Source organism: Triticum urartu, chromosome 5A (genome assembly GCF_056163025.1).
Source record: "Triticum urartu cultivar PI428250 chromosome 5A, HENAU_Tu73, whole genome shotgun sequence".
In the NCBI taxonomy this organism is placed as follows: Eukaryota; Viridiplantae; Streptophyta; class Magnoliopsida; order Poales; family Poaceae; genus Triticum; species Triticum urartu.
In genome coordinates this window covers 665,951,752-665,965,536 of record NC_141877.1, presented here as the reverse complement: position 1 = coordinate 665,965,536, position 13,785 = coordinate 665,951,752, and the positions used below count along the sequence as shown (strand labels likewise).

General features: G+C 43.7%; 1 long non-coding RNA gene across 2 annotated transcripts in view; it reads right to left on the bottom strand.

The window, feature by feature from the left end:
• The window catches only part of LOC147973888 (uncharacterized), a 274,448-nt gene extending 262,777 nt beyond the window's left edge, over positions 1 to 11,671 (bottom strand). The window contains exons 1-3 of one of the 2 annotated variants that reach the window (XR_015603704.1): positions 11,636 to 11,671; positions 11,470 to 11,527; positions 11,051 to 11,382 (exon numbers count right to left, since the gene is read on the bottom strand). This is a non-coding gene — a long non-coding RNA (uncharacterized LOC147973888). Of the gene's footprint in view, positions 1 to 11,050; positions 11,383 to 11,469; positions 11,528 to 11,635 lie in introns of those variants that run through there. The other variant, XR_015603705.1, reaches the window with a different exon arrangement.
• Between the last annotated feature and the right edge of the window lie 2,114 nt (positions 11,672 to 13,785).

The window sequence follows — 13,785 nt, the reverse complement described above, 5'->3', positions numbered from 1 at the left end:
GCCCCGCTCACAGGTCATGTGGCGGATGGACTCGCAAACGTAGTATCCACAGAAATCATTCCCTTGTTCCTGCCACAACCACTTTACAAGAAATAGAGGTCAATCAAACTGATAAGCAAGAATGACAAATGGTATTGATGAAACTAGCACTTGAATCAATAGGAGATGCGAGGAACATGCTACTATAGTACTTACTTTCGGGTGTCTAAATTGCAGCTTCTTCGGGAGTCCTGGAGCTTTTTTGGTGAATTTTTTCCAAACCCTGCCAGACAAAGAAAACAATTACTTGATATATCAGGAAATGAACAAAGTTGCTGATATGGTGGATAATGATCGATTTAACTTACTTCTCGAGCATTTGAGTCATGTCCGCATAGTCCTGGAGATCTTTTCGTCTTGAGTCTAAGACGGTTACTAGTCCCTGCTCAAGCTTAATCTCTAGGAGAATATAGTGGAAACTGCACACGCATGCATAACTCATCAATTACATTACTATAACCTTGACTAATATATAAGGGAAACCGAATACGCACAAGACAGTAACACTCACTTGAAGTTGTAAGGAAAGAGTATTATATCTTTGTTTTCATTTATTACCAACGATCGTAGCAAGTTGGCCTCGGTATCTGCGGCATGAAATTTAACCTGAGTTGCATCTATGAGATATGTGTTAATGAACCCAATATCACCGACTTGTCTTTTCTTCAATTCAGCGATCTTCAATCTGCATAATATAGTGAGGATGATTATAAATACATGCAATGAAAGAGCTGAGCTATATAGAGAGACTTAATGACAGAAGTAGTACTACTTACAGACAGTAGTAGGTGACCGTTGTTTTATCGAGGGCCAATTGATCGAAAAACTGAAAGAACTCCTCAAATGGAACAGGCAACAGTTCAATTCCAATGAGGTCATGCTCCTTTTTAACTCTCACATACAAAGTACTCCTCCCCCCAGACTCTCTGCAAATTTTCAAGTACCAATCATGCAATCTTCGCATCATCGTTGATAGAGATCTTTCATCTTTGATGAGAGGCTTCCCGTACTCGTATCTTTGTATCTGCACCTCTATGAAATCATAATGTACATCGTCGGGCAGGTAATCGCCAAGATTGCTATAACCGGGCACCATCCTCGGATCATTAGCGACGATGTCGCTAGGCACCTTGAGCAGGGGGCACGATTGCTTCGCTTGTTCGCCGAGCTGGGCAATTTGTTTCCCAGCTCGTCGTTCTTTCAGCCTTTGATCAATGACAGTACTTCCCGACCGCTCCGCTTCGGCAAATTCCTTTCCAATAATGCGCTCATAGTTTCCTTTCGGCGGAGACTTGGATGGTTTTGTCAGGGCAGCCAGAGTGCGCTTAGCTTTCACTGGATCTACCTTCTCCTCCGGAGGTGGATGTTTCTTTGCTTTCACCCCTTCAAAGTAGTTCCTCACTTCTTCTCGTGCGATCTCGGCGTTCTCCTCCGGGGTCCTCTCGTATGGTAACCTCTCTGGAGTCTTCAGAGAATGACCAAATCTGTATTTCCTCCCGCCTCTGGCTGTACCGCTAGATGCCGGCAGAGCAGACAGAGCGGTTGTCTTCTTTACTTGCTTACGAGGCGGAGGAGAAGGACTACGACGCGCCGGAGCAGCCGAACCGGCGGCAGGTCTCTTCCGTCCTTGCTGACGAGGCAGAGAAGGAGGAGGCTGGCTGCTCGGGCGCGTTGGCGCAGGCGGAGAAGGAGGCGGAGTGCCGCCACGCGCCGGAGAAGGAGCCGGTCCAGTGCCCTGATCGTCACTCGCCGGAGGAGGGGGCGGTGGAGGAGGCGGAGTGCCCTGACTCGCCGGAGAAGGAGGCGGTGGAGGAGGCGGAGTGCCCTGACTTGCCGAAGGAGGAGGAGGAGGCGGAGGCGTCCAGTTCGGAAGGTTGATCAGCTCCTTCCGCCATAGGCATGGAGTCTTCAGAGCAGAACCCAGCCTAGTCTCCCCTTCACCGGTAGGGTGGTCAAGCTGGAGGTCCTCAAATCCCTCCGTTATTTCATCCACCATCACCCTAGCATATCCTTCTGGAATCGGCCGACAGTGAAAAGTTGCGCTGGGTTCAGTAGGATAAACAGAGCCAACAGCCGCCTTGACCTTCAAATTCATCCATTGCGTCATAAGGTGGCAATTTTGAGACTCCATGATAGCATCCACGGGATAGCTGGCAGGAGCCGTCAAGGCATGCTCTGGCTGAACCAGCTCAGTGGAAGCCACGCTGCTTCTCCGCTGAGATGGCGGGGTAGCTTCGGGGGAAGCTTCGGCAGTACGTTTGCTGCGATTTGCTTCTCGTTCCTCTATCGCTTGTACCCTTGCTTGCAGCGCTTGCATTTGGGTCTGCTGCAATTTTTCCTCCTCTCCTGGGATTTGTAACCGCCTGCGTCCGGAAACCCAACCTTCCATGGAATGGAGCCTGGCGTGCCTCGTGTCCGTCCAGGGTGCTCAGGATTCCCGAGGGCCATTGTGAGCTCGTCGTTCTCTTTTTCTGGAAAGAACGTCCCTTACTGCGCTGCTTCGATATACTGCTGAAGCTTCCTGACCGGTATGTCCATTTGATCGTTCTTCCAAATGCACTTCCCTGTTACAGGGTCCAAGGTTCCGCCAACCCCGAAGAACCAAGTCCGGCAACGGTCTGGCCAGTTAATTGTCTCTGGTTCGATCCCTTTATCAACCAGATCATTCTCAGTCTTGGCCCACTTAGGCCGGGCTACGAGGTAGCCACCTGACCCCGTGCGATGGTGATGCTTCTTCTTCGCAGCATTTTGCTTGTTTGTCGCCGACATCTTCTTACTCTTTTCCAATGTCTTGTGGGCCACAAATGCGGGCCAGTGATCTCTGATCTTTTCATATCTGCCCTTGAATTCTGGTGTCTCTTTATTTTCGACAAACTTATTCAGCTCTTTCTTCCACCTCCTGAATAGTTTTGCCATCCTCTTAAGAGCAAAAGACTTGATTAATTGCTCTTTAACTGGCTTCTCTGGATCATCCTCTGGCGGTAGGGTGAAATTTGACTTCAGCTCAGTCCAAAGATCATTTTTTTGCATATCATTGACATAAGACACCTCAGGGTCTTCTGTAGCCGGCTTTAACCATTGCTGGATGCTGATCGGGATCTTGTCCCTAACCAAAACCCCGCACTAAGCAACAAATGTGCTCTTTGTCCGGAGGGGTTCAATCGGTTGGCCGTCGGGCGCGATTGCTATGATCTCAAACTTTTCATCCGAGCTCAACTTTTTCTTCGGGCCTCATCTCTTTACCGAAGTTGTGCTCGATCCGGAGGGCTAGAAAAAAGAACAAAGACTTAATTAATATGTGTACATACCAAAATAATGAATGCATCAATTAGCTAGTCAGGAGAAGCTTAACTAATATATATACCTGGCCGGACTCGGTTCGGTCACCGGAGACGTCATCACGGTCTCCTTGCACCGGCATTAGGTCACCGGAGCCATCATAATCATAGCCAGCTGCTTCCAGACCATCGGTGTCGTTGAGAAACAACGAGCAGACGGCATCACTTCCTCGTGCGATTATGTCCCCCAACAACTCTTCTTGTACTTCATCTCGGGCGGTGTCCATAGTTTCTACAAATATTGACAACATGGCAATTATTATTCAAACATGACAGATGGATATATTATTCAAATATTGACAACAAATATTGACGCTGCTTCTCTAGGGTTTGGGGTGGCCTCGACGCTGCTTCTCTAGGGTTTGGGGTGGCCTCGACAACGCTTCAAGGATAAAAAAGAAGAGGAAGAAGAAAAAAAAGAGGAGAAGAAAGAATAGAGGAGTTCTTACTCCTCTATTCTTTCTTCTCCTCTTTTTTTCTTCTTCTTCCTCTTTTTTTATCAGGAACGAGGGTCGTCGAGGGTCACCGAGCGGTAGAGGAAACCCTAAATAGAAAGTATCGTGGGTGTGAGATACATATAGCCGTCGGTGTCGGACACTACATCCACATCCCACAAGTGACGTGGGTGTGAGAACTCCTCTATTCTTTCTTCTCCTCTTTTTTTCTTCTTCCTCTTCTTTTTTTATCCTCTTCTTCCTCTCATGTTCGACGACCCTCGACCCCTCGGCGACCCTAGACCCCCTCTCGACCCCCTCATGTCGAAGTTATCGGGTAGGGGGTATATCGACAACGACATACCCGATACATACATACATACATATCACATGCATCCATACATATATGAACAAAATTAATATCTACTAATTAACAACCTAAATAAAAAAACTAATACATATAGGAAGAAGAAGAAAAAAGAAGAGAAGAAAGAATAGAGGAGAAGACTTCCTCTTCTTCCTCTCCTCTTCTTCTCCCTCTTCTTCCCCTTCTTCCTCGCCTCTCTCATGAATGTCCGACGTTCTCGACCCTTGACCCCCTAAACTAGTTCTCAACCCTCGAGCCCCTAAACTAGTTCTCGATCCCCCCCTCATGTCGAAGTTACCAGGGAGGGGGTATATCGACCTCCCCTCATGTCGAAGTTATCGGGGAGGGTTATATCGACCCCTCTCCTGTCGAAGTTAACGGGGAGGGGGTATATCGACAATGACATGCATACATGGAAAAAAATGCTATCCATCTATACATACATAGCCACATACATATATACATGGAAATAATGCTATTAAAAAAGAAAAAAAAGAGGAGAAGAAGAAAGGAATAGAGGAGAAGATCGAAGAAAAAAATAAGAAAAAAAGAGGAGAAGAAGAAAGGAATAGAGGAGAAGAAGAAAAAATAGAAAAATTTCTTCTTCTCCTCTATTCCTTTCTTCTTCTCCTCTTCTTTTTCTTCTTTTTTCCTCTTCTTATTTATTTCTTCTCTTCTTCCTCTCCTCTTCTTTCTTTCTTCCTCTTCTTATTTTCTTCTTTCATATCCTTCTTTTTCTTCTAAATTTTAGCATATTCTAAATTTTCTTCTAACTTTCTATATATGAACAAAAAACTTTCTATATACATATGAACAAGATTTCTATGAACAAAATTTTCTTCTTTCTTCCTCTTCTTTCTATGAACCAGAAAAATTACATATATGGAAAAAGATTAATACACATATAAACAAAAAAATACATATATGAACAAAAACATGCTCTGAACAATTTTTTATACATTTTGAACATATACATACACATAGCCACATACATACACATATACATTATATATATATGAACAAAAAAATTAAACTAATAAAAATGAAGGGCGCGCAGGGGCGGCGGCACGGCAGGGCAGGGGAGGCGCGCGGCGGGGCGGCGTGCGGCGGCAGCGAAGGGCAGGGGCGGCGCGCGGCGGCCGCGCAGGGCAGGGCGGCGCAGGGCGGCAGCGCGCGAAGGGCAGGGGCGGCGGCGACGGCGGCCAGTACAAGAGGAGGATCAGGGAAACGGGCGGCGCTCACAGCGAGGTGGCGTCAGCGACGAGGAAGGCTCGGGGACGGCGGACGGTGAAGGCGCGCTCGGGGGCGAGGGCAGGGGCGCGCGGGCTCGGGGCAGCCTTGCGGTGTCGATGAGCTCGGCGTCGTCGGGCGGGCCGGGGGGCAACTGGCGATGAGTTCGTCAAATTTTCCTAAGTCCTGCTTATATACACAAAGTATTGGTCCCGGTTTGTGGCATCAACGGCGACCAATGCCCCTTTTAGTCCCGGTTGGTGCCACCAACCGGGACCAAATGCCAATTTTCAGCAGCCCAAAGGGCGGGAAGCGGTGGCCTTTGGTCCCGGTTAGTAGCACCAACCGGGACTAAAGGGGGGCATTGGTCATGGTTCGTGGGACTAAAGGGGGGCATTGGTCACGGTTCGTGGCACCAACCGTGACCAATGCCCCCTATAGTCCCGGTTGGTGCCACCAACCGGGACCAAAGGCCTTGTGCTGCGGCGACGTCGAAAGTTTAGTCCCACCTCGCTAGTTGAGAGGGGTGCGCAGTGGTTTATAAGCCCCACTGCCGCACCCCTCTCGAGCTTCTCTTCATTGCAGACTTACGGGCCTAATTGTCACTCCTATGCCTGTGGGCCTACTGGGCCTCCTGCGGGCCTGAATCCTGGCCCTTGGATGGGTTTCTAGTCGTATTCAGGCCGTGGGGGCCCAGTAGGTGGCATTTTTTTTTGTTGCTTTATTTATTTTATTTTCTTTTGTTTTTTGCTTTATTTTTTAATTCTTTATGCTTTTAGTTTTAGAAAAATTATAAACTTTTTGTTAATGCCATTAGTTTTCAAATTTGAAAACACTTTTTTTGTTTTTTTGTTTTCTTTGTTGCTTTATTTTATTTTATTTCTACTTACAACAAAATACTTATTGTTGCTATTTTTTCTAGTTTTTTTGTTTTGTTTTCTGCATTATTTATTTTCTTTCGTTTTTTGCTTTATTTTTTTATTCTTTTTTGCTTTTAGTTTTAGAAAAATTATAAACTTTCTGTTAGTGCCATTAGTTTTCAAATTTGAAAACACTTTTTTAGTTTTTTTGTTTTCTTTGTTGCTTTATTTATTTTATTTTGTGATTAACTTTACTATAAAAATAGTTTTTTCCTGTTTTTTTGATTTGTTTTTTGCATTATTTATTTTCTTTTGTTTTTTGCTTTAATTTTTAATTCTGTTTGCTTTTAGGTTAGCAAAATTATAAACTTTCTGTTAGTGCCATTAGTTTTAGAAAAATTATAAACTTTCTGTTAGTGCCATTAGTTTTCAAATCTGAATAGTTAAAATTTGAATTCTTTGAAATTTGTGTGAATCACAAGTTTGTGATTAACTTACTAAAAAATGAGAATAGATGCGCTTATAGAGAAAATTCAACCTAAATTCATAGTAAATTTCTATGAATTTCAGAGAAATTCACTATGAATTTAGGTTAAACTTTTCTCTATTAGGGCATCTATTTTCACTTTGAGAGGAGCTCAACAAGGCAGAGAGGGAAGGGCTTATAAACCGGTGTGAGCCCCCTTCGGTTGGCGAGGTGGGACTAAACTCTGCCCGCAACGAGGACCAACTCTTTAGTCCCGATTTGTGGCACAAACCGGGACTAATGGTCATGGGCCAGGGGCGAGGAGCAAAATTATAAACTTTCTGTTAGTGTCATTAGTTTTAGAAAAATTATAAACTTTCTGTTAGTGCCATTAGTTTTCAAATTTGAATAGTTAAAATTTGAATTCTTTGAAATTTGTTTGAATCACAAGTTTGTGATTAACTTTACTTTTTCCAGTTTTTTTTGTTTTTTGCATTATTTATTTTCTTTTGTTTTTTGCATTTTTAATTCTTTTTGCTTTTAGGTCAGAAAAATTATAAACTTTCTGTTAGTGCCATCAGTTTTAGAAAAAATTAAAAACTTTCTATTAGTGCCATTAGTTTTCAAATTTGAATAGTTAAAATTTGAATAATGGTATTACGAGGGCCGAACCATAAGACATTAAAGCATTTCAAATGAACTATGAAAAAGTTGAAAGTTGGCATGGTATCATAATTTCACCCACATAGCATGTGCATGTACAAAACGGACAATGGTAGCATGTTCGTGTGTTACAAAGTTGGCATGGTATCATCATAATAGTTGCGGGAGAAAGTCTTCACTTTTTCTTCGCTTGTGTCATTAGCTTATTGCGCCGTAACCATGGATAATCTTCATCGTTTATCAGGATGCTTGGGTCAGTCTTGACATTGAAGGGAGGAATTTCATGAAACTTTTCATAATCTTGAGACATGTCTGTCTTGCCGTCCACTCCCAGGATGTCCCTTTTTCCTGAAAGAACTATGTGGCGCTTTGGCTCATCGTATGATGTATTCGCTTCCTTATCTTTTCTTTTTCTCGGTTTGGTAGACATGTCCTTCACATAGATAACCTGTGCCACATCATTGGCTAGGACGAACGGTTCGTCAGTGTACCCAAGATTTTTCAGATCCACTGTTGTCATTCCATACTGTGGGTCTACCTGTACCCCGCCGCCTAACAGACTGACCCATTTGCACTTAAACAAAGGGACCTTAAAATCAGGTCCGCGGTCAAGTTCCCATATGTCCACTATGTAACCATAATATGTCTCCTTTCCGCTCTCGGTTGCTGCATCAAAGCGGACACCGCTGTTTTGGTTGGTGCTCTTTTGATTTTGGGCGATCGTGTAAAATGTATTCCCATTTATCTCGTATCCTTTGTAAGTCAATACAGTCAAAGATGGTCCCCTGGACAATAAGTACAACTCATCACAAACAGTGTTGTCACCTCTGAGACGTGTTTCCAACCAACCGCTGAAAGTCCTGATGTGTTCACATGTAATCCAGTCGTCGCACTGCTCCGGGTGTTTGGAGCGCAGACTGTTCTTGTGTTCATCGACATACGGGGTCACCAAGGTAGAGTTCTGTAGAACTGTGTAGTGTGCTTGAGACCAAGAATATCCGTCCCTGCATATTATTGAGTCTCTTCCAAGAGTGCCTTTTCCAGTCAGTCTCCCCTCATACCGCGATTTAGGGAGACCTATCTTCTTAAGGCCAGGAATGAAGTCAACACAAAACCCGATAACATCCTCTGTTTGATGGCCCATGGAGATGCTTCCTTCTGGCCTAGCGCGGTTACGGACATATTTCTTTAGGACTCCCATGAACCTCTCAAAGGGGAACATATTGTGTAGAAATACGGGCCCTAGGATGACAATCTCGTCGACTAGATGAACTAGGACGTGCGTCATGATATTGAAGAAGGATGGTGGGAACACCAGCTCGAAACTGACAAGACATTGCGCCACATCACTCCTTAGCCTTGGTACGATTTCTGCATCGATCACCTTCTGAGAGATTGCATTGAGGAATGCACATAGCTTCACAATGGCTAATCGGACGTTTTCCGGTAGAAGCCCCATCAATGCAACCGGAAGCGGTTGCGTCATAATCACGTGGCAGTCATGAGACTTTAGGTTCTGAAACTTTTTCTCTGGCATATTTATTATTCCCTTTATATTCGACGAGAAGCCAGTCGTGACCTTCATACTGAGCAGGCATTCAAAGAAGATTTCTTCTCTTCTTTCGTAAGAGCGTAGCTGGCAGGACCTTTATACTGCTTCGGAGGCATGCCGTCTTTTTCGTGCAAACGTTGCAGGTCCTCCCGTGCCTCAGGTGTATCTTTTGTCTTCCCATACACGCCCAAGAAGCCTAGCAGGTTCACACAAAGGTTCTTCGTCACATGCATCACGTCGATTGAAGAGCGGACCTCTAGGTATTTCCAGTAGGGTAGGTCCCAAAATATAGATTTCTTCTTCCACATGGGTGCGTGTCCCTCAGCGTCATTCGGAACAGCTAGTCCACCGGGACCCTTTCCAAAGATTACGTAGTGTAAATCATTGACCATAGCAAGCACGTGATCACCGGTGCGCATGGCGGGCTTCTTCCGGTGATCTGCCTCGCCTTTGAAATGCTTGCCTTTCTTTCGACATTGATGGTTGGTCGGAAGAAATCGACGATGGCACAGGTACACATTCTTCCTGCATTTGTCCAGGTATATACTTTCAGTGTCATCTAAACAGTGCGTGCATGCGTGGTATCCTTTGTTTGTCTGTCCTGAAAGGTTACTGAGAGCGGGCCAATCGTTGATGGTCATGAACAGCAACGCCTTAAGGTTAAATTCCTCCTGTCTGTGCTCATCCCACATACGTACACCGTTTCCATTCCATAGCTGTAAAAGTTCTTCAACTAATGGCCTTAGGTACACATCAATGTCGTTGCCGGGTTGTTTGGGCCTTGGATGAGAAGTGGCATCATAATGAACTTCCGCTTCATGCACATCCAAGGAGGAAGGTTATACATACATAGAGTCACGGGCCAGGTGCTGTGGTTGCTGCTCTGCTCCCCGAAAGGATTAATGCCATCCGCGCTTAAAGCAAACCATACATTCCTTGGGTCCTTTGCAAACTCATCCCAGTACTTTCTCTCGATTTTTCTCCACTGCGACCCGTCAGCGGGTGCTCTCAACTTCCCATCTTTCTTTCGGTTCTCACTGTGCCATCGCATCAACTTGGCATGCTCTTCATTTTTGAACAGACGTTTCAACCGTGGTATTATAGGAGCATACCACATCACCTTCGCAGGAACCCTCTTCCCGGGGGGCTCGCCGTCAACATCACTAGGGTCATCTCGTCTGATCTTATACCGCAATGCACCGCATACCAGGCATGCGTTCAGATCCTTGTATGCACCGCGGTAGAGGATGCAGTCATTAGGGCATGCATGTATCTTCTCCACCTCCAATCTTAGAGGGCATACGACCTTCTTTGTTGCGTATGTACTGTTGGGCAATTTGTTATCCTTTGGAAGCTTCTTCTTCAATATTTTCAGTAGCTTCCCAAATCCTTTGTCAGCCACAGCATTTTCTACCTTCCACTGCAGCAATTCCAGTACAGTATCGAGCTTTGTGTTGCCATCTTCGCAATTGGGGTACAACCCTTTTTTGTGATCCTCTAACATGCGATCGAACTTCAGCTTCTCCTTTTGACTTTTGCATTGCGTCCTTGCATCGACAATGACCCGGCGGAGATCATCATCATCGGGCACATCGTCTGGTTCCTCTTGATCTTCAGCAGCTTCACCCGTTGCAGCATCATTGGGCACATCGTCTGGTTCCTCTTGATCTTCACCAGCTCCCCCCGTTGCAGCATCACCGTATTCAGGGGGCACATAGTTGTCATCGTACTCTTCTTCTTCATCGTCTTCCATCATAACCCCTATTTCTCCGTGCCTCGTCCAAACATTATAGTGTGGCATGAAACCCTTGTAAAGCAGGTGGGAGTGAAGGATTTTCCGGTTAGAGTAAGACCTCGTATTCCCACATTCAGTGCATGGACAACACATAAAACCATTCTGCTTCTTTGCCTCAGCCGCATCGAGAAACTCATGCACGCCCTTAATGTACTCGCAAGTGTGTCTGTCACCATACATCCATTGCCGGTTCATCTGCGTGCATTATATATAATTAAGTGTCCAAATTAATAGAAGTTCATCATCACATTAAAACCAAAGTGCATACATAGTTCTCATCTAACAACATATAGCTCTCCAGAGCATCTAATTAATTAAACCATACATTGAAACTATGTAAAACATTTCAATGCGAAAACAAATGCGATCATAATCGCAAACAAGGTAACAATTGATCCAACGGCATAATGATACCAAGCCTCGGTATGAATGGCATATTTTCTAATCTTTCTAATCTTCAAGCGCATTGCATCCATCTTGATCTTGTGATCATCGACGACATCCGCAACATGCAACTCCAATATCATCTTCTCCTCCTTAATTTTTTTTATTTTTTCCTTCAACAAATTGTTTTCTTCTTCAACTAAATTTAACCTCTCGACAATAGGGTCGGTTGGCATTTCCGATTCACATACATCCTACATAAATAAAATCTATGTCACGTTGGTCGGCATAATTTTCATAAACAATAAATGAACCAATAGTTATAAAGATAATATATATACCACATCTGAATCATAGACAGGACGAGGGCCGACGGGGGCGGATACCAAAACCATCGCACTATATAAGATGCAATAATAAAAGTAAGAAAAGAATACAAGTATCTATGTGAACATACAAGTAAGAATATTTTTCCTTTCAGAAAGAAGATAAGAACAAGAGGCTCACCACGGTGGTGCCGGCGATGAGCTCGGCGCGGGTGATCGACGGCGGTGAAGACGGGGACGGGGCGTGACTGACCGCTAAACCTAGACAAATATTATGGAAAATGGAGCTTGGAGGTCGAGCTTGGAGAGGAGAAAGCTTGAGTAGTGTGGCTCGGGCATTCCATCGAACACCTTGTGTGCATAGGAGGTGAGCTAGAGCACCACCAAGCCCTCTTCCCCTGGGCCAGAAAAAAACAAAGCAGTGTGCTCTGCTCTTACGCGAGGGGGTATATATAGACTAAAGGGGAGCCTTTGGTCCCGGTTCAAGCCACCAACCGGGACCAATGGTGGTGGGCCAGGAGCGAGGCCCATTGGTCCCGGTTCGTCCCACCAACCAGGACCAAAAGGTCCAGATGAACCGGGACCAATGGCCCACGTGGCCCGGCCGGCCCCCTGGGCTCACGAACCGGGACCAATGCCCCCATTGGTCCCGGTTCTGGACTGAACCGGGACTACTGGACCAAAGCCCTGTTTTCTACTAGTGTGAACTCCTCTACTTGATATGCATCTCATTCATTGGAAAATCTCATTGGTCATGCATGATTGCCGCTGCCCCATGCCATGATTATCTGTTTCTTATTGTGTACCAAGTGGGTATTGACTACATCAGTTTTCATCGTATACATTTATATGGTTAAATGAAGCTTTAGTTGATCAACAAGTGTGTGCCTGAAACCCAAACCTGTACTCCCTCTGTAAAGAAACTAGATCATTAATGGCGCGCGTTGCTGCGCCCGTATATTTTGACAATAAATCGGTAGGTATTTCTAAAAATAAATAGGCATACATCAGAACAATGAAACATCAAGGTAATATAAATAGCATGATGTAATAGTTGTTACATCTCAGGAACAATGCAACAGGGTAAAAAGGCCTTCTTGGACTCAATTTTGATCTAGTACATGAATTTATTCATAAAACTGTGCAATTTTGAAAGCTTTGAAATCTAACCTACAAGAGAATCATTCTATAAGAAAATCAAACCTGGATTTATGCATGAAGCTGAACAATGTTGGAAGTGCTAACATATAATAAAATTATTCTTCGAGAAAAGCAAACCTGAATTTATGCATGAAAATGAACAATGTTGAAAGCTTCAGATCTAGTTTTTGTACAAAACAATAACTCGGATAGAAACCTTGATACAAGCAGACACGTTCACAACACCACATCCGTCCACAAAGCTGAAATATACCAACTGGTTGATGCTTTATCTGTCGTCCTTTTGTAATTTTCTCTTCATGGAAGATGTGTACCCGTCTGCATCTCTAAAGAAAACCTTGAATATTTGAGAGATCAAGTAAAGAAATGTATGGATATATAATTCAAACATCGTGCACATAAACCATTCAGTTATGCATATATATATATATATATATATATATATATATATATATATATATATATATATAATTCAAACATCGTGCACATAAACCATTCAGTTACTATTCATCACCCAGGGTGCAGAATAAGTTATTCTTCACCCGAGGTAATCTTACGATCATTTCATAATTAAATTACGTTTCGAATTCAAATAGTTACATTCGTATTGATTCACTACGTAAAATTTGACATAAGAAAAATAAAAATATAGGTCATAAGACAAGAAAGTTTACAGTTTATGTGTATTTTAGACTATGTTTTTACGTTTGTAATTTTACATAACATAAAATATTTTTTACGGCGATTATATATTTTCTTACGGTCCCTTTTCACGTCGGAAATAAGACAAAACTTACGGAACGTAAAATTACGGTGCATTGATGGTAAAATAGAGAGGGGTGAAGAATAACTATTCCTCACCTAATATATAAAGAGGATAACATGATTTGTTGGCATCCCGGTGAGAGACTAATATTCGATGTAGAGATAGCTTGTAACAATAAAGTGACCCATAGGGTACGCCATAGGGGAACAATCAAAAGCTGACATTTGAGGAGATTGTATTTGTACTACTACATGCACGCATTGGCGAAATGCAGAACTGGATCATAGCATCACGAGACATAAGTAGACAATTCCAAGCTACAAAAGCATTAATAAAATCCCACATAGGATTGAAGTAGCATATATATGCATGTTTATTTCTACGATGAAGCAGTTATAATCAAC